This window comes from Sciurus carolinensis, chromosome 8 (genome assembly GCF_902686445.1).
Source record: "Sciurus carolinensis chromosome 8, mSciCar1.2, whole genome shotgun sequence".
NCBI classification, from domain to species: Eukaryota; Metazoa; Chordata; class Mammalia; order Rodentia; family Sciuridae; genus Sciurus; species Sciurus carolinensis.
The window spans coordinates 111,524,588-111,545,760 of record NC_062220.1 but is presented as its reverse complement, the minus strand read 5'-3'; the positions used below and the strand labels follow the sequence as shown (position 1 = coordinate 111,545,760).

Here is a 21,173-nt window from a genome sequence, read left to right as displayed (position 1 = left end):
ATGTTCTTCATTATCTACACATAGGTTTTGGAGATCATGGCCTTTAATTGACATTGTAAAGCTACAGGTTAAACCACAATAATTATAAATTTACAGTGAATAAATATTCTTGCTTTACGTACATTCAGATTTCTTTAAAAGGGTTGTAACTGAGCCAAACCTAATTAAAAGACATGTATACTGCTTTGTAAATTAACAGTTATTCATAGTTATTCTGTTTTTATATCTGTGCAGGCACCGAAATGGTATAAGGTGCAAAGATTGAAAGTTTAGTGCTCTTCCTAAGATCACTGTTAATTCTGTTTCTATGTCCAACATCTCTGCAACCATTAAAAGGGTGACTCAACAGAAGGTCAATAGATTTTTGAAAAATTCTAATTTTGCATTTGCAGCACTGCTAAAGGTCTTTGGCTGGAGAAAAAGTGACAGGCAACATGGCAAAATCTCTGACCTCCACTTGCATAAATCAAATAGGAGTAATAAGTCATGTACAATATGAAATACATGGTTCAGAATTTATCATGTAACTCTAAACATGTTTATGGAGTTAAACGTGTCTGCCATGTACAGGTAAAATTTCAAGAACACGAGAGCAACCTGCTCAAGGACCAGGAAAATGGTTCGATTGAAAAAGTAACTAGGAGGACATAGATGGCTAGAGAACATAAGTTTCACAGACTCAGGGAAAAATCATTTTCCTAGGATACTTTTATGTTTGTTTATTTAAAAAAAGAGTGTCACCTTGAGAAAGAAAGGAATGGACTAGCCAATATACTTCATGTTAGGCTTCAAAAATGGAAGCTAGTATTTAGTTAGTCAACTAACGGAAGATGCTTAAATTATGCGTACCATGGAGAAAGTATATGCATACAAGATGGTGCAATATCAGTATAGACAAAATATCATGGGATATTTTTATACTCAACTCTTTACTCTTATACTCAAAATTATTCAAACACATTATACTGTATATCTGTAAAGTACACCTTTAATACTTTAATGCTGAACACCTCTAATACTTTAACACTGTTTTAAATTCTAGTCTCTGACAAAAGAATATTGGCTTTGCAATGCAACAAATAAAATTAAATAAATAAAAGTAGATTCATGAATATACAAGGATTTAAAATATCATAAAGTGGCATTGAAAACAATTCTGAACAAGTGAATTGTTTCAGGAATTCTATGAAAGAGAAGCCTATGGGAATTATTTTAAACCCATGTGACATACATAGGACTAATTACCTTAAAGTTAAAAAGGTTTTCAATGAAAAATGCAACAATTTGTAGATAAGTGGGAAAGAATATAAATAAGTAGTTTACAGATTCTAAAGAAAATGTAGTCAGATAATAAGCCTATAAAATGATATACAGCATACAAAGAATAAAAATAAGAATCAAAATATCAAAAACATTAAATATTATATTTGTCAGTTTGGGAAAGATTAAAGATTATGAAAATATGTAGAGTTGGAAAGAGCTTAAATAGAAACAATATACCCCACAACCCACTGTTTACTTATTAGTGTTCAAAATCTGCCACAATTTTGTGTATCCATTATGTTTTTACTGATTTTTCATTTGTTTTATTGTTTATTTAATATTTTGTGCTTTCTTTTGATTCCTAGAATGTGAGCTACTAACCATGAGAAAACAATGTTTTTTTGTTTTGTTTGGTTTGTTTTTTTTTTTGGTGGTGATGCTGATTTTATTTTTTTTTTTAATTTTTTTTAAATTTTATTTTATTTTATTTATTTTCTTTTTTATTGTAAACAAATGGGATACATTTTGATTCTCTGTACATGGAGTAAAGGTATACCATTCAGGTAATCATAAATTTACACAGGGCAATGTTGTTTGATTCATTCTGCCATTTTTCCCCCTCCCCCCCCACCCCACCCAATGTTGAACACTCATCCATGACCCATGGGTGTTTACCACTAAGAGTGACTGTATGAAGTCAACTTATCTTCTCTGGTGGCTCAAAATATCCTAAGGGTATGTCAATGCCCTCATTCCACATAAGTCTCTATGATTCAAATTCCTACTGTTGTTCCTATTACAGATGGCAAAGGAATGAAATCAGGCTGAGAGTGAGAGGTAAAGGGTAAATGTGAACTTTTAAGTGGTACACGGCTAGGGACCCCTTGACTAAAAATGTGCCTGATGTGGTTCTCAATTATTATAGATGTAAACTTTAGGAAGGAGAGGACATAATTCAAAATGATTTTGAAATGTTATAAATGTTATTTTGATTAATTTCTTTAATTGTTCAAAATGACATATTACAACATGGTTTATAAATAATGTTTTGCTTGCTTCAATTCACATTTCTGGAGGAGCTCCATAAATGCTGTTTCAAACTTTTATTTTTGGTGATATATCATTGACATCATGAAAGATATTTGGTAGACGATTATCCAAGGGCATTTTGTGTTTCTTTGCATCTTAGGAGAAAAGACACTGATTTCCTTTGCTCCAGTCTCTTTCTTCAAGGATACTGCACAGCTAACAGCCTTGGAAACAAGTGAAATGAGCAAAGATGTTTGTCTTGGGTATGATAAATATACATCTCACTCCAGGACAGAGTTTTGGAGGGTTAGTCTCTAATATGAAAGGTTCGGGTTCATAAGCTTGGAGTCTCTTTCAAATGTAACTCATACACATGAAAGTATTACCTAACCTTGTTTATGTCATGCAGTGAAATCAGTCACAGAATAAGGGATCAGTGCAAATTCTAGCACTGAACTACTACTATGTCTGTATTAATCTGTCTTTTCTTTCTTTTTTTTTTTTTTTCTGGTCCCTGACATTTGTATTTCCTTCTTGGATTCATGAAGTAAATAGGTTGGTTAGCTTGCTAGAAAAACAAAATCTTCAACCTTTCACAGTTCTTGACTGTTTAGGTGATGAGGATGGCAATTTGACAGTGATGGGGCTTTATGCACAAGTAAGAATGAGGCTTCCTGGTTGAGCTGATTAATGAGATTTGAAAAAAGTCCATGGAATTCCATAATGAACATGTTCACATATTGTACTTCCAATCGGACAGTAAGGGATCCTCCACTGTAGTTTTGTGAACAAGGAGAACTTGGGTAGGTGAGTGAAACCTTGGAGTTACTAGATGCCTGGTGTGCTATGTGGCAGACGCCATCAAGTCTGTGCCTCTGACCAATCTACATCCCACTTGTCAGTCCCCAATTTTAATCAATATTTTCTTTCCAGGGATGCCACCAGTGCCCTCAAAATTTTATAATTTGTGCGCAAAGCATGCATTAATTTGCCTTATACTCTTCCATCCCCTTCAAATAAAACAAGTGGTAAATGTACATTAGAAAGTATGGGAAGAAACCTTGAAGTGTCAAAGGAAATACATACAGATCATGTAGCCCTCAGAGGACTGCAGGCATCTCTCCAAAATGAAGCCAACTTTGGTACTGGTGGAGTTTCCTAGAGGGATAAATCATTGGTTTTTTTTTTTCAGCTTGGTGGTTCCTCTTTACTGATGTGCCTTCTACCTTCTACCCACAATTTTAGGCCCTTCCATCTACCATCAAAATGAAAGCAAAAAAAGGAAGGCATTTTGGGGGTTCTTACCCCCCTGGGAAGTTAGAAAGGAACAGAAATCAAATCAATCACTGGAGGTGAGAGGGATTGACAATCAAGAAGTCTAAAGTGGAGTGGGGATGGAGGACAAAGAAACGTGGGGAAAGGGGAGGAAGGAGAAGCACAAGAGTCCATGTCCATCATTACCTAAGATGGGCTGGAAAGAAAGCCTCAAACATTAAGAAGTGCAAAATAATGGAATGAGACAGACATCATTACCCTATGTGCAAATATGATTACACGAATGGTATGAATCTATCTCGTATACAACCATAGTAAAGAAATGATGTACTCCATTTGTGTACAATGAATCAAAATGCAGTCTGTAAAAAGTAAAATAAATAAATAAATAATTTAAAAAAATAGAAGTGCAAGTCCCAAAGAAGGGAGGTGGTGTTTGAGCCTGAAAGGAGGTGGACATCAAAAGGGTGCCATCTTTTTCTTTGTGGATGGGACCCCCCATCTCAGGGTCAGCAGGTTCACAGCAGCTTCATCACTGTGGGCAGGAAGGAAGTCTTCTTCTGGTGTTCCTGGTATAGCTGACCCATAGTGTCACTAGTGGGTGGAATGACATTGTTGACAAAGGAAAACAAAGCATCCTCAGCTCCGAGATGAATTCGCTTCCAGATCAAGCAGTAGAATTGACCAACTGTGAGATCAAAGGCACCAAGTATTTCTTTTTGTCCAGATTTCCTATCTGAGTTTTAGGAGTCTTTTCTACTATCACTGGAACCTGGTACAAGTATTTCTTTTGGATCTTCTCGCCCTCAGAGAGGCACTTCTCTAACAGATGCTCCTCTTTGTACACGAACAATGCTCCTGGGAACCCGGCTGGACCAAGCTGGGCTGAGGGAACCCGGTTGATGGGGAGGTGGGGCCAGGATGGAGGGCCGCAGTCAATAATTGATTTCTTAAGCACACATTATTGGTGGTTTTTCTCTGATTGGAATCATGCAATTAGAAAACATGGTATGTTAAGTTCTGCTTACTTTACCTGAAATAACCAAAGACACCAGGGTATCCCTGGAAGGCCTTCAGATACACATAAATTCCCTAGACATAGTTACAGGTGATAAAAAGTACTCTAGACTTTCTCCTGTTTGGTCAAGGTAGAGACTTGACAGTCAAGACACATCCTCCTCTGCATGAATTATTGCTTAGGATCAAATAGAAAAACTAACTTAGAAACTTAAAGACACTTGGATATCTGAGACAGATCCTGATAGTTCTTGAGGTTTTTCACCTGATTGGTTGCAGTTCTCATAGCAAAGAGGAATTCAATATTTCAGGTTGGATTCATCCTTCTACCTAGAGTCCTGTTGAAAGTAGTGTTCATTAAATATCTGAGATACATTAAGTGGATTTGGTAAACGGTACTGCCAAAGAAGTAATGGACTCATGAGAAATTCTCCAGAGTCAAAAAAGTGTATAAACAAGGGATAGATAATACTGGGAGAAAATTCTCCATGAGTCTGTCGTGTCTGTGCACCTTTTGGGAGTGGGACTGAAATCAAGTGTGTGCTGGTCAGGGCACAACCTTCTGTAAGGAATTTACTAAAAAGGACTTGCAGTTGTAAAATGCATCATTTTGCAACTCAGAAATACCTCTCAAAAATCAGAGAACCATTACCAAGGATGTAATCATCAAAAGAATGAGATCTCTATCTCCAAGACTCCAAGGGAGGACATAATCCTAATTCTGATAACTGCCAACCAAAAAACATAGTTGACTTAATCTCATTTACTTTCAATAACCCTTTGTACCTTTTATTTCTCTGACTCTGTGGAGCCCATTTCCCACCTCCTAACACACCTAAATGAGAATGGAGCTAAGCATTTCCCTTAGTAAAATAACTGCTTCATTTCTGAATGCTATGTAAGGTATTTTATAGAACTTGTTGCCTTACATAAGAATGACCCTGAACTGGACAGAATTGAAAGTCTCTAAAAAATGGTACCTTAGATTCAGGGCAGAGACTTACATGGATATAATTAAGAGCCAAAGGAATTAACTATGAAATTATGACCTAAGATTGAAATAGTAAACATCTTCAAAGACACAACTGGGTCCAATTAAGAAACAAGACATTATCAAACCCACTTCTGCCAAAAGTCTTAATGTCCCACTTTACTGGACAATCAGGGGAACAGACTTGAGTGTTTCTCCTGTCTCTTTGTCAGTTAACCCTTAATAAAGTTCTTCCAATATGCAAAAACTGGTGTCATAAAATTGGCTACTAAGTGCATTGGGCAGCAAGCATTTGCATGGTGCTAGGAATGTTTTGTTCTACATTATTATTCCAAGGATGTTTATGCAGTGAATGACCTTGGAATATTGTGCCTTCTCCACACTTTTGCACTCTTTCATCCTAGAACAAAGAGTAGGCTTATTTACTGTCCAGTATGACAAAGATAATATCTTCCTCTGGACAGAAGTTAGATGTATTTATTAACCCTTATAAAAGATTTGATTTTCCTAAAATGGTGGTAATCCTCTATAACATAAATTACTGCATGCATGAACATTAACTAATCCTTTTTGCATCACTGTGGGATTTGAACCTTATACTGTAGCCACTGCTATTGCTGACAGTAACAATCTGCCCTTAGTCTCTGACCCAGAAGTCCTATCTCTTCTTTTAGCATCCATAAAACCGTGCCAAATTAAATCATTAGCTTGCAAGTAGGGTAAATTTCCCAACCTTTTATAATTTTTGATAGAGAATATTGTTGATAACCATAAAATGATTCATTGAATTTTAACTAAACATATACTTGATATTTTGGATTCAAGGATCAATTCTAAGCATGAAGAAATACATTCCAGTTTGACATTAGGATGTTCAAAGATAACTTATGTAATTTTTACCAAAATCCTTATGGTAAAAAATGCCCACCATTAATTTTTGTAAGTTTTTCTTATGCTGGGGATTGAAACCAGGGCCTTGAACATGAATGCAAATGCTCTAACACTAAGCTATACCTCCAGCTTTCCACCATTAGTTTTTATATTGGGTCTACAATCTGGAACATGGATGAATTAAAGATTTTTCTTTTATTTAAGTTTTTTATTTTCTCTTCCATGCCCTCTTCATATGGACCTAATCATCTTCAACACTATAATAGAAAATATGACTCTGGACCCCACAAAAAATGTCTGCTCCTAGAAATAATAGCAAATGCAAGGGAATAGAAATGACCCTGTGGATTTCTGATTTGAACATTACACAATCCATACATATATGGTAACCCATAATATATTTAATTTGTATGTAGCAATTAAATATTTAAAATTTCTTCCTTGAAAAAATCTTGAGGTGACATCATTTAAGGTTCAGACAGAGGAAATAAAGTCCTTAAAAGAGATTGAACATGAACATTTTGAGAAAAGGACTGAAACCAAGAGAGTATAGTACAAAGTAAGAAGAGAAGCAATGATATATAAAAAAATGTTGCTGGTGTTCAGCAGGGTCAAATACTGCAGAAAGGACGATTAGCATAAGAACTCTAAGGAGGCCAATGAGTTTGGCAATTAGGAGGTCATTGATGACATTTAATCTTACCAGTCCCCACATAAGTCAGCTAATGAAGACAAAGCTGTCTGGCCCCCCAGTGTATCATAATATCAGCCCTACAATGAATGACATTATCCACAGGGTAACACTTAATGATGAATAGTATTGTGATTAAATTGCTATAGAATACCAATGGGAATGTTCATTGCAACCCTTTAAATACCAACAGCACGATTAATACTCCAGAACAGACATGCAAGAAATAGATAGTGGTTTGCTACTTATATCACTGTCAAACTTTATGTCACCCTTGAGGGCTTATTGATGTAAAATGAAGTGCATTTATTCACATAGAGTTAGTTCTTCTTTATAAGGAATAAGAAATTATTAAAATGGGATTATGTTGAAAGAAAAACTGGAAATGTTTTTAACATGCCCATGTCTTTTCTATTCTATAATTTCTAAGGCTATTGTTTCTATAATATGGAATATTTTTGACAAAGAACTGTAATGACAATCAGCAGGTGGCAAACATACCTTTAAGAAAGGTCACCTTTTTTTATTCTTTTTTAGAGAGTATCTTATTATATGGATTTTATGTTAAGAAAGTTAACTCTATGTAATTGAGTGTATTCTGCTATTGCATTGTGAAAAAATAATTTTCTTTTTCAAAACCTGTGTATGTTTCTAAATTTCACAAACTTCCTTGTATTTATTTTTATTCTTTTTAAGAATAATGTTTAAGTACTGAGTCTAGCACTTAAATTGTCAACACTTAATCTGGTTGGTTAAAATTTGCTTTACATGTCAAAGGGGAATGTGTGGTGTGTAAATGTGTTTGTGTATGAAGGTTGACATTCTTTATTTCATGCAGGTCTGTTTGAGTGGATTTGTCCTCTTTCTCAGAGCATATTCATTGAGGTAGGAGTCAATTTCCTCCTGTTCATGTGGGGGGTTCTCTGTTGCATCAGTCCTCAGGTTTATCAAAAGAAAAATGGAAACTAGGTCTCCAACTATCTAGAAATTAAACATTTTAAGGGAAAGGGCAGCATCTCAGTTGCATTAATTAACATGTTTTGTATTTTTAAATAGTAGGTACCGATAAGAATCTTGTTGTTTATCTTCCACTAATAAGATATTGTCTTTTCCTTTTCTAACCATGGTCTCCTGAAAATGAAAACTATATTGTGCATTATAATTTTTCAGAAATTGAATTAGTTAAAACTTTTCAAGATATAGGCAAAAAATTGGTGAATTAATGGTTTTCATTTTTGTATGATGTTTTGAATATCCACTGAAATGCTAGAGGGGATTAATAGAATTGCCAGATTTGCCTAGTCACACACTATTTCAAATGGTTCAAAATGATGACTTCTAAATTTATCATACTACCTAACAATCCAGTTCTTAGGTATATAACCAAGAGTAATAAAAATATATGTCCCTTCACAACTTTGTTTCCAAATATTCATAGCAGGATTATTTATAACCACCTACCTGTAGAAATCACCCAAATGTTGATGAACTGTTGACCGGATAAACAAAATGTGCTATACCCATAGATTAGAATATTATAAAACAAAATATTGATTCATATTCTACATGGACAAACCTCAAAAACAGTATGGTAAACTAAAGAAACCAGAGGCAAAAGATTAGATATTACATGTGGTTTATTTATGCAAAATGTCTGAACAGGAAAATCTATAGACAGGGTAGATTTTGCCTAGTAAGGACTGAGGACATAAACAGAACATTCTTGCACATGAGCATGATGATAACAGAAATCAAAATATAAAACTGTATCATGGTAATGGTTACACGGTACTATATATTTACTAATAATCCTCAAACTATAAATTCCAAGTTGTGTGAATTTTATGGTGTATAATTTATATCTCAAAAATGCTGTCAAAATAATCAAAAACTGTTAAGAAAAGCTAACATGATAAAAAATTAAACCATAAAAATAAAAATATCAAGGACCATATTATTTCACATGCAATCTTACATTAGAAGTAAATGTTCCCTTGTAAATATTATTATCAAGTAGGGTATGATCTCTTTGAGAATAGAGACACTAAGGTACACTTTATTTTCTGGTTTGCCCTGTGCCATTTTTTTTTTTTTAATATACAATAGTTTCCCTGGTTGGCTTCTTACTATTTGTGGTATGATGGACTGAGCAAGACAAATTGACAGCATTTTTAAGTTGACCTCAGGGAATAGAAAATTGAACCAGATTTGTAAAATTCTGCTATAGTTTGAATGTATCTTCCAAAAGTCCAGGTATTGGAACCTTAACTGCTATTCCAGTACTGTTGGGTGGCGAGGTCCAGGGGAGTCATTTAGATCACAAGGGTTCCACCATCATGAATAGATGAATGCCATTCTCTCAGGAATGAGTTGGTATTTCGGGAAGTGTACTTGTCCTCACAAATATGGGATTTTATGAAAGCAAATTTACCTTCCTTGTCTCTTTCTTACCTTTTGGCATGTTGTGAAGCAGCAAGAAGAACCTCTCCAGAAGTCAAGAAAATTTGGGTACCATATCCTTGGGCTTCCTAACCTCTAGAAGTGTGAGTCAAATAAACTTCCTTTCTTTACAAATTATGTAATATGCGATATTTTGTTATAACCATAGAAAATGGATGAAGATAAACCCAAACCATGATTTAGACCAGCATTGTAGGGATAAAGATGAGACATCTTAATTCTATGTAAATCTAAAGACCCATGGGGCTAAGTGAAGACTCATAGGGTGGACTTAGAATATTTCTCTCAAATTTTAAGATAAACCAAGAGACGGTGTGTTTTACCTTTCCAAATGTAAGAAAAACCCAGGGATGTGGAAGGAAAAATAAGCAATAAGCAATCTAGACACTCTTCATGATTACTTATGATTTTCCAGAATTGATTTTGTATAGAAAGTCCTGAAACTTTAATTAAGGAGCAGTCAGCCTATATTCAAAGATCAGTCCTGATCTTTGAGACCTTGAAACTGTACTGGAACCCCATTACTAGGGGCATAGTTAAAGAAACAGAGTATTTTGATAAAAAGAAAAGATTCAAATTCCAACTCTATTCTTATAGACTGTGTGATCCTGGTAAAGATATTTAGTTTCCAAGACCTAAATTTCCTCAAAAATGGAAATGGATTTGATAATACCACACAACCAGACTTATTTGTTGGTCTAAAGTATTTACTGAGTAAGTAACATAAGATAGACATAAGTCTATCTTGAAGAATAAAGCAGAAACCAGTTATCAGGAGGCTGGATAAAATCTTAACACAGCCGTGTTAGCAGATTGAGCAAGCATTTCTCATAATCATGATGTCTTCAGCCTTAGGTCCTATGCTATGAACAACACAGTGGTACTGAATAGGTTATATTTTGCCTCCAAATTAAAAATTACTGACATGGATTAAAACTCAAATCTGGAAATTATACACTTATAAATCAGATTTATTCATAATTGTCAAGACTTGAAAATAATCAAGATATAATTTTTGGTCAGTGAATGGTTAAGTGAACTGTGGTATATCCAGACAATGGAATGTTATTCAGCACTAAAAAAAAATGTGTATCAAGTCAAGAAAAAAATATCAAATAAAAAACACATTTTACTAAATGAAACATAAAACATAAAACATAAAACAGTCTAAATTAGACTACTAACTATATGACTCCCACTATATAACATTCTGGAAAAGGCAACTATGGAAACATAAAAAATAATCAGTAATTGCCAGAGAAGGATATATAGGCAAAGCACATATTTTTAGGGCAATGAACAATTTTGTATAATACTATCACCACAAATACAGATCTTTATACTTTTGTCAAAACTCATAAAGTTTACAATTCCCAGAGTGAACCCAATTGTAAACTAAGGACAGTTGTTTATTAAGTGATACTGAGATTGTAAATTAAATGATATGATGTGAGAATATAGGTCATTAATTGCAGCAAAGCTGCGACTTCAGTATGAGATATTGATGGGGAGAAGCTGTATATGACAGAGGAGGACAAAGGAGAATGTGTTAACTATGTTCCTTCCACTTCTGCTATGAAAGTAGAATTGTGGGCATGGTAGCTCACACCTGTAACCCCAGTCATTAGGCAGGATGAGGCAGAATAACTGCAAGTGTGAGACCAGACTCAACAACTTAGTGAGACCCTCAACAATTTAATAAGACTCCATCTAAAAATAAAATAAAGTTCTGGGGATGTAGCTCATTGGTAAAGTATCTTGGTTTCAACCCCTAATACAAAATAATAATAATAATAATAATAATAATAATAATAATAAAATAAGCAAAATTCCAGTCTTCTCAAAATTGAGAATCTTCTGGCCTCATTTATATGCTCATCTCCAAGTCATTATTATATGCTTCTATAAGAAAAACTGCAGATCTGTAGAAGATTGTATGCTGCCTCTGTACTATATTCCATCTAATGCCAGGATCCCATGCCACTTATATGTTCTAATTCTTTACTATAAATCTTGATATGTACATTAAAAAGTGAGTTTCTTTTTATGTTAAACCATCTCTATGGTATAATAAGTCCTCCAAAGAGAAAGTCTCCCCTTCTACTGCCCAAAGATATTCATGTCCTGATCTCTGAAATCTGTGAAAAATATTTTTTTTTCAAAAAAAGAGAATTTGCCAAGGTGATTTAACAATCTTAAAACAGAAGATTGTCTTAGATTAAATGGGTAGCCCCTAAATGTAATCCTGTGTATCTTTCTAAGAGAGACAAAGGTAGAGTTCACATGCACACACACGAACAGACACACACACACACACACACATACACACACACACACACACACACACACACGGAGAAGAAAACGATGGAAAGATTCAACAGAGGAAAATTTGAAGTATTAGCCATAACACTTAGACTAATGTAGCCATAAGCCAAGGAAGGTAGCAACCACCAGAAACTGGAAGTGGCAATGATGTAGAGGCAGCACAGTCTTCCCAACAGCTTGATTTCAGTCCAGTCATACAGACTTTGGACTTCTGGACATCAGGACTGTGAGAGAATAATTGCTTTTTTTAATGCAACTGAGTTTCTTGTCATTTGTTATAGCAGCAACAGGAAACTAATACAGATCCCAAAATTTTTTGGAAAAAAAATGCTATGAAACCATTGAAACTAAAATGAAGGCACTGAACTGATCCCTTGCATTTATCCCTGAATTTCTTTTCTTACTGTTCAGTTGCAAGGATTGTATTCTTTTAGTAAAAGGACTCCAAAATGATATAGATCCATCTTGAATTGATTTATTTCAGTGCTCTACTGGGTTGGTCTTAAGCCATACTAATACCCTGTAGGGATGGTATGTCTGCCTGTGTGTGCATGTGGGTGGTTGCGCATGTGTATTGCTTCTCTATTTTGCTAGGTCAACATAGGGCTAAAATGTGTACAGAAGATGAAAGGTATGCACAGTACAAAAACAGTCTTGCCAAAGAAGTCATTTCTGTGTACATGTTCTCTATAATGAGCATTTCCTCTCATTTATTTGAGAAGAGTAATAGAGACATTCCTTTTACCCCTTGGGCATTTTTTTGTAGTCAACTAAATCAAATCCTACTCGTCTCTCCTAGTCTTTCAATTATTTTTATTGCTTGCTTTACTTCTCTCTCCAATATATTTTTTGCACATTTAAAATTGGAAAATTAACCAGTGAATTTAGCCTGTGTTAGTGTTTTGCATGCACCATACAAATGAGGCACACAGCTTGTGTAATATCACTGGGGAGTTCTTTATTTTGCTTTGTTTGATCAGTAATAGAGCTTGAGTTTTAAATAATCATAATAGCACATGCACCACAAAATGCTATCCTTTGAAGTATTTGTATCAGGTAAAATACTTTTTCTGATGGCAGTTCACTTCTCAAAACAATTTTATATCTCTTTTACAGAAATTGCCTTCAGAGTCAGTTTTCAGGTTAAATAATAAAATGAGCATCTCCTTATTTGAAAATCATAATTCATGTCACTTTGGACAAGAACAATAGAATCTCAATTTATCAATCATGATTTTTGTTCTTTTATAAAGGATCAATGTATATTTTTGAAATTTCTTTTTACCTTATTTGAGGACATTTTAAACAAGGATTTCATGATGAAATGATCTAGTCTTTCTTCTGAAAATGGTTAAACAGAAACTGTGCTTTCTCCTGAGGCCAGGCAAGAGAGCTTCAGGTTTTGGAGAGGTATCAGGAAAATTTTTTAAGATCCCATTAGGTATCTGGAACAAACTATTTGCTTAGTATTCTGGATTGGGTGCTCTGAATAACTACTGGGTGTGTACATCCCACTCTGTCTCTCTCCTTGGGAGCTTTCTCTATTTAACTATTCCTTTTCATTGCTCTTGACCTTCAGGGAATTGGCAGCCCTGAGCTGGTACCCAATCTGAGATGCTCAGATTCCAGTAGATGTGACTGGCAAATGGATGATGCGTGATCGGAGCACCAGAGTAGTGATGACATTCATATTATGGGTGACACTCAGGAACTTTGGGAGCAAGGACAGCCATGTGCTCTGGGCTGATGATGTATGTATCAGGTATATTTCAGGTGTTCACCCAACCCTGCCTACACTGCCTACATTGCACAGTGCTGAGATCAGCCTCCTCCTCCTCATTATGTGCTCACAAGTCAGACCATCACTTGCTTCATGATCCCGCCTGTCCCACTCTGGCAGTGTATGGAAATCTGGGCATCCTCAACAATAAAGGAGTTTCTATTCATGGAAGTCAGTGATTATAGTCTTAAGAATATAATAGAAAATATGATTGAAATGTGTTCTTCTACATTTATGTTATGGAATTATGAATTTCTCAATGGGAAAATTAACATAACAAGAAAACAAACTAAAAATCACATTCTGTATACTCTAGGTAAGACTTGTGCTTAGGCTCATTGGCAATGAAGAATAGTGACAGACTCTGAGAGTCACAGTTGCACAATGAATGACACTTTATCACAATAATGATATGACCACCACTAAATAAATGCTACTAGGGAACTACAAAGGAAAGAAGATCTGTGTTGTTTAATATACACAGGGCCCCATCCTCCCTGGGAGAAGTCACAAGATTGTAACCCGCTTTGTCTTAGGTTAGGTTTAGGAAATGAGTAAAGAATGATGCATCTGACAATAAAGCACAAAAGAGATTGTTCCTAGATTGTTCTAGAATTGAACAGGAAGGAACAGTGCCAGAACCATCTACTTCTATAAATCAATATATTTTTCATGAGACTATGAATTTTATAAAATCTTTTATAATAAAATACTTCTAGACAAAAGTCTTGTGGAAAACAAATATGTTAGTAATAACATTGCATGTACCACAGGCAGCCCTATATTCTAACAATATTGCCTAACAATACTATCATATATCTATATTAGAATATATTCTAACTGGCAATACTGCATCGGGTACACATAAAACAGCTATTCATTCATTAATAAGAGTTTGCAATCTTCCAGAAACTATTTGTTGGTGATAATAGAAAACAATGTATCTTACAGTAACATCATCTCTGAGGAAGAAGCATTTAAACTGAGGTCTCAGTGAGGCAAAGAGTTAGTTTATGCAAACATGGAGAAAGCATGTTAGGCAGAGGAGCAGAAAGTACAAGCCCCAGAGGCTGGAGCCAGATGGCAGTGTAATTAGGTTGGAGATACTTTTGGTCTAAATATCAGCAGATCACATCAGGCCGGCCCATTGTGAAAAACTTTTTTCCCCTCTGCATGACAGGAAACCTTAGAATATGCTGAACAGAACATTTTAAGGATCTGATTTATATTTTCAAGTAATAACTATTCAACTTGAATAGAAATATTTTTATGGAGCAAGAGGGGGAATGAAGAGACAGACATCTCTTGCAATGCTCAAGGTGATATTTTGATGTTAACCTTGTAAATCCTAAGGCATTGATCACCAGGAGAGCTGTCAGGAATTGTTCATAAGTTGGATGTGGAATGTAAGAGACAAACAAGGAAATAGAAATGTCTTCTAGGGTTTTCTTTGGAATGATTGAGGGAATGTTGTGTCAGTCATATTTGTAGAAGTGTAAAATTTGCCAAAAGAGGGGACATGTGCTTGGAGTGGGACAACACCCAACAATAATGGCCTTGGAGATAGCAAATCAATCCAGAATGAGCATTCAAGGAGAATGAGAAGTAATCAGTTGCATTTTAAAAGTTGGAGTTAAACTAAAGATGAATTCAGTGAGCATGTATTTGAAAATAACTAAATAGATTAGATTAAAGGCCATAGGATGGAGTGCAATCAGCTTGGAAGTGAATGTGAAGTAAGGAAAAGGGAACAATGGATGAGCAATAGATTGTTCCACTAGCTAAACATAAGAAAGACATGGGAGAATTGAACAATGAAGATAGTTATGATGGGCTGATTATACGAGTACTAACAAGAAAGATTCGTGGGAGTCATACACAAAAAAAATTAGGACACAAAATGATGAATGCTGTGAAATCAGGATGAAAGATCAATGTAATATTCAACTCTTCATCACTGTGATCCAGATACTCAACCAGAATAATTTAAAGGAATAAGTTTATTGGGACCTCATAATATCAGAGGTGTCCATGGTTGATTGACTACATTGTTCTGGGCCCAAAGTGAAGCAGAGCAACATAGTGAAGTCCATGGCAGAGGGATAAGGTGCTCAGGATGGCTAGGAAGGAAAGAGAGAGAGAGAGAGAGAGAGAGAGAGAGAAACCCTTGACTCATTTGACCTTTGACTTTCTGAGTATGGCTTATTTCATTTAGCATAATGTTCTCTAGTTCCATTCCTTTACCAGAAAATGATATAATTTTGTCTTTCTTTTATGACTGATTAAAACTCCATTATGTACCAATACCACATTTCCTTTACCCATTCATCTTTTGATAGGCTACTGGCCTGTCCCTAACTTGGCTATTGTTAACTGTACTACCATAAACATTGATGTGCCCATGTCAATATAGTATGTTTATTTTAGTTCTTTTGGATAAATACCGAGGAGTGGGAAAGCTGGGTCATATGATATTTCCTTTCCTAGTAATTTGAGAAAACTCCATACTGCTTTTCAAAGTGGTGTTACTAATTTGCAGTCCCACCAACAAAGTATGACTGTACCTTTCCCAGACACACTCTCTAGCATTCATTAGTATTGTTATTTGAATTCTTGATGATTGCCATTTTAACTGAAGTGAGATGAAATCTCAATTTAGTTTTGACTTGCATTTCCCTGATTACTAGGGATGTTGATTTTTTTTAAATATAGTCTATATCATTTGTATTTCTTCATTTCAGGTATGTTTATTTGGTTCTTTTTGTCCATTTATTGGTTGGATTCTTTCTTTTTTGATGGTGCTAAATGTTTTGAATTCTTTATATTTGGTAGCTATTAAGCTCCTATTAGAGAAAGAGTGGGCAAAGATATTCTCCCATTTTCCCTTCATATTCATGTCCCTTTTGCTGTGTGGAATCTTTTGTTTGATGCAACCCCACTTATTGATTCTTGGCTTTATTTCTTGATCTTTGAGGATCTTGTTGAGGAAGTTGGTGCCTGTGCCATTGTGTTGGAGTGTTTACCCTACATTTTCTTCTAGCATTTTCAGAGCTTCTGATCTAATTCCTAAGTCTTCGATTCACTTTGGGATGATGTTTTTGTAGGGTGAAAGAAAAAGATATAGTTTCATACTTCTGCATATGAATAACCAGTTTTCCCAGAACCATTTATTAAAAAGTCTATCTTCCCTAAGTTTTGGGTGCCATTATCAATTATCAGAAGACTGTAATATATGTAGTTTTGTCTCTGTGTCTTCTCTTCTATTTATGGATCTTCATGTGTGTTTTGATGCCAAAATCATGCTGTTTCTGTTGTTATAGTATAGTATAATTTGAGATTAGCTATTATAAGTGATGCCTCCTAAGTTACTTTCTTGCTCAGTATCACTTTTGGCTATTCTGGGTCTCTGATTATTCCCATATGAATTTTAGGACTGTTTTTTCTAGTTCTATAAAGAATATCATTGGTATTTGAATAAGGATTGCATTGAATCTGCATAATGCTTTTGGTAATATGGTCATTTTTACAATACTAAGGGCATAGGAAATTTTTCATCTTCTAAGGTCTTCAATTTCTTTCCAGTTTTTTTTTTCAGTTTTCATTAGATGTCTGTCACCTCTTTGATTAGAATTATTTCAAGTTTTTAAATGTTATTTTGAATGGAATAGTTTGCCTGATTTCTTTCTCAGAATACTTATTAATGTAGTATAGTAAAGCTATTGACTATTGTGTGTCAGTCTTTCATCCTACTATTTTGATGAACTTCTCTTTTGGTGGAGCTTTTTGAGTCTTCTCAAATAGGAATGTGTTATCAGCAAACAGAAAATTTGACTTTTTTTCCTGTTTGTATCACTTTAATTTCTTTTTCTTGCCTGATTGTTCTGGCTAGTTTCAAAAATTTTATTGAATTGGGATGGTGAATGTGAACATCCTGATTTTAAAAGAAAGTTTTCAGTTTTCTTTGCTCACTATGGTGGTAACTTTGAGTTTATGATGTATAGCCTTTATGGTGCTGAGATAAGTTTCTTCTATCCCCAGTTGTTCTACTATTTTTTTTTTTTTTACCGTGATTGAATGCTGGATTTTGTCAAAGGATTTTTCCACATCTATTGTGATGATCATATGATTCTTGCCATAATTCTACTTACGCAGTGAGTTACATTTATGAATTTGTGTATGTTGAACTATAACTTCATCCCTAGTATAAATTACTTGCTCATGGAGTACTATCTGCTTCATGTGTTTTTGAATGCAGTTTGATAATATTTTATTACAAATTTTTGCATCTATGTTCATAAGAAATATTAGTCTGTAGTTTTCTTGATGTGTCCTTATCTGATTTTAATATCAGGGTAATATTGACTTCATAGAATGAATTTGGAGTGCTCCCTCCCTATTTTATTTCCTGTAATAATTTGAGGAGAATTGGCATAAGTTCTTTAAAGGTCTGGTAGAGCTCAGCAATAATCCATCTGGTCCTGTACTTGTAATTGTAGGAAGGTTTTTAATTGCTACTTCAATCTTATTGCTTTTAGTTGGTCTGTTTAGGTTTACTATATTAGTATGGTTCAATTTGGGTAGGTCATATGTGTCTAGAAATTTGTCAGTACCATCTAGCTTTTCCAGTGTATTGGAGTATAAATTTTAAAATAGTTTCTCTGTATCTGTGGCGATATCTTCTTTTTCATATCTAATTTTATTGACATTTGTCTTCCTTCTCTTTCCTTTGTTTAGTTTGGCTGATTTATTACTCTTGTTTACCTTTTCAAAGAACCAATTTCTTCATTTCTTTGATTTTTGTATTGATTTCTTCCCTTTTGTATTGTTTATGTAACTTTTGGCTCTGATCTTAATTACTCCATGTCTTCTACTGATTTAGGAATTAGTTTGTTCTTACTATTCCAGAAACTTAAGGTGTACTATTAGATTATTTTTTGGTATTTTTTGTGGGTTTTTTTTGTGATTTGTTTGTTTTAGGTAGACACTAAATGCAATAAAATTTCATCTTATATCTGCTTTCGTACTGTTATAGAGATTATATTTTGTTTCTCTCTTTTTATTTACTTAGGAATTTTTTTATTTCTATCCTGATGTTTTCTATGACACATTCCTTATATATTATTGTTATTACTTAATTCCATGTGTTAAAAATTTTATATTTTATCTTGTATTGATTTCTAATTTCATTCTGTTATGATTTTATAGGACTCGAGGAATTATCTGTAGTTATTGGATTTGCTAAGATTTGCTTTGTATCTTAAAATATGGTCTATTTAGAGAAGATTGCATGTGCAGCTGAGAAGAGTGGGAATTCAGTTGTTGATTAATACAATATTACAAATGCTATACATGTCTGTTAGGTACATGTGAATAATAATAATTTTTCTTTCAGAAAATGTTTACTTAATATCTGATGACTACATAATGATGAAATTTTTTGAAATTATCGATGTTATTGTATTAGAATTGATTTGATTTTTATATTGAGTAATGTTTGTCTTATGTATTTAAGTGCACTGATATTTGGGGCATGAATAAAATCATTATATGCTGTTGTTGGATGATTCTCTTACCAATATTAAGTGAACTTTTTTATCTCTTTGGTTAATTTTGGCATGATGTCTACTTTGTCATATGTGAGAGTAGCTACTCTTGCTTATTTTCAATCTCAATTTGCATTATTTATCTTTTTCCATCTTTTCAGCTTCAGTCAGTGGATGCTTTTGCTTATAGGATGAATCTCTTCTAAGCAACATGTAGTTGTGTCTTCTTCTTTAGTTCATTCTGCCAATCTAAGTCTCTTGATTGGAGAGGATAGATGATTTGCAGTCAGTGTTATTTTAAGAGATAATTTTTATTTTCTACTATTTTGATTTATCTCTAATGCTTAATTCAGATTTGATTCTCCTTTAATTGACTATTCTTCTATTGAGATTCATCCATACATTGACTCTGACATTTATTTTTCATTTCTTCTGAATGAAATATTTTGTTCAGTAGTTTAGTAATGTAGACTTAGTTTATGAATTCTTTTGGTTTCTGTTTATTATAGGATTTTTAAATTTCAGCTTCAATTCTTAAGAATAATTTTGCTAGATATAACAATTTTGGCTGACACCCATTTTCTTTTAGGGTTTAGTATATATTATTATAATTCTTCCTGGCCTTTGGGATCCTGGCTGAGAAAACATAAGGAAATCTAAATGTCTTATCTCTAAATGTGATCTTCCATTTTTCTTTTGTTACTTTAAAATTCTGTCCTTGTTCTGTATATTAGGCATTTATTACAATGCATCTTGGAGATAATCTTTTTTGATATTATCTATTTGTGTTTTTAAATAACTTTATATTTGAGTTTCCATCTCATCCCTAATGTTTGGAAATTTTTCTGATATTATTTCACCAAACATATTGTACATTCCTATTTCATATCTCAGCAATTTCTTCTATGCTGATCAATTTTAGGTTTGATATCTTAATGCTGTCCCAGATTTCCTGATAATTCTGGCCATGGTCTCTTAACATATTTTCTTCATTGTCATCTTTATTTTAAATATTACATATTTTTTCATCCAGTCCTGAGAATTTAACTTTTATGTAGTCAAATCTGTTGGTGAGGCTTTCAACTTTTTTTTTTTTTTTTGATTTATTGAATCTTTTATTTCTAGGATTTCTTTTAGTATTCTTTTTTTTCAGAATTTCTATCTCTTTATTGAAATTATTTTTCACTTCCTATATTTTCTTACTTAGTGCATTCCTTGGAGTTACTTGTGAAATGGCATACTTAGATGGAGAGATTTCTTATTGAGTTCCTAAATTAGATTTCATCAGGATTTGGACCTCTAAAAGATGGCCACCACTCTTGAACTTGACCCCTGTGTTGCCTGAGTATGGAGGTAACAATCACACCGACATTGTTCTCCAGCTGCCAAGTCTTACAGCCAGCCAGTAGTTCCTGCCGAGAAGTGGTAGTGGAGCAGTGAATCATTGGAGTGGGCCTCAGTGGGCAGGAACACGAGCAGCAAGCACTGCCCATGACTGCATGGAATCTGCCATGCATGTGTAGTGGGCCTGAGGCACTGCAAGTCAAGGCACAACAACCTGTCACTCTTTGGTGGACAGAATTGAGTATGGTACCAATACCTGCTGCAGAAGCCTGCTCCATTCAGTGCTGCAGCCTGGAATCTGAGAACATAGACCGTCCAAAGCCATCCACCCACCACTTCAGTCCTCTGGTGAGAAAATAGAAGCGGGGCACATGTGAATAGAGGTTAGGACTCAAGAGTTGACCAATGGCATCATTATGTTTTCAAACCCTAATTAACATAAATTTAGACCAATTAGTACTTTTCCAAAACCTAGTCACATAAGTTGACATTGAACCAATATCATTGAAACTGTTTTTCAAAACCTAATTACCATAATTTTAAACCAATAGCAGTGACCTAAGT

General features: G+C 34.3%; 1 pseudogene; it reads right to left on the bottom strand.

Annotated features, from left to right (window-relative positions):
• Positions 1-4,026: 4,026 nt before the first annotated feature.
• Positions 4,027-20,934, bottom strand: LOC124991393 (gamma-aminobutyric acid receptor-associated protein-like; annotated as a pseudogene).
• Between the last annotated feature and the right edge of the window lie 239 nt (positions 20,935-21,173).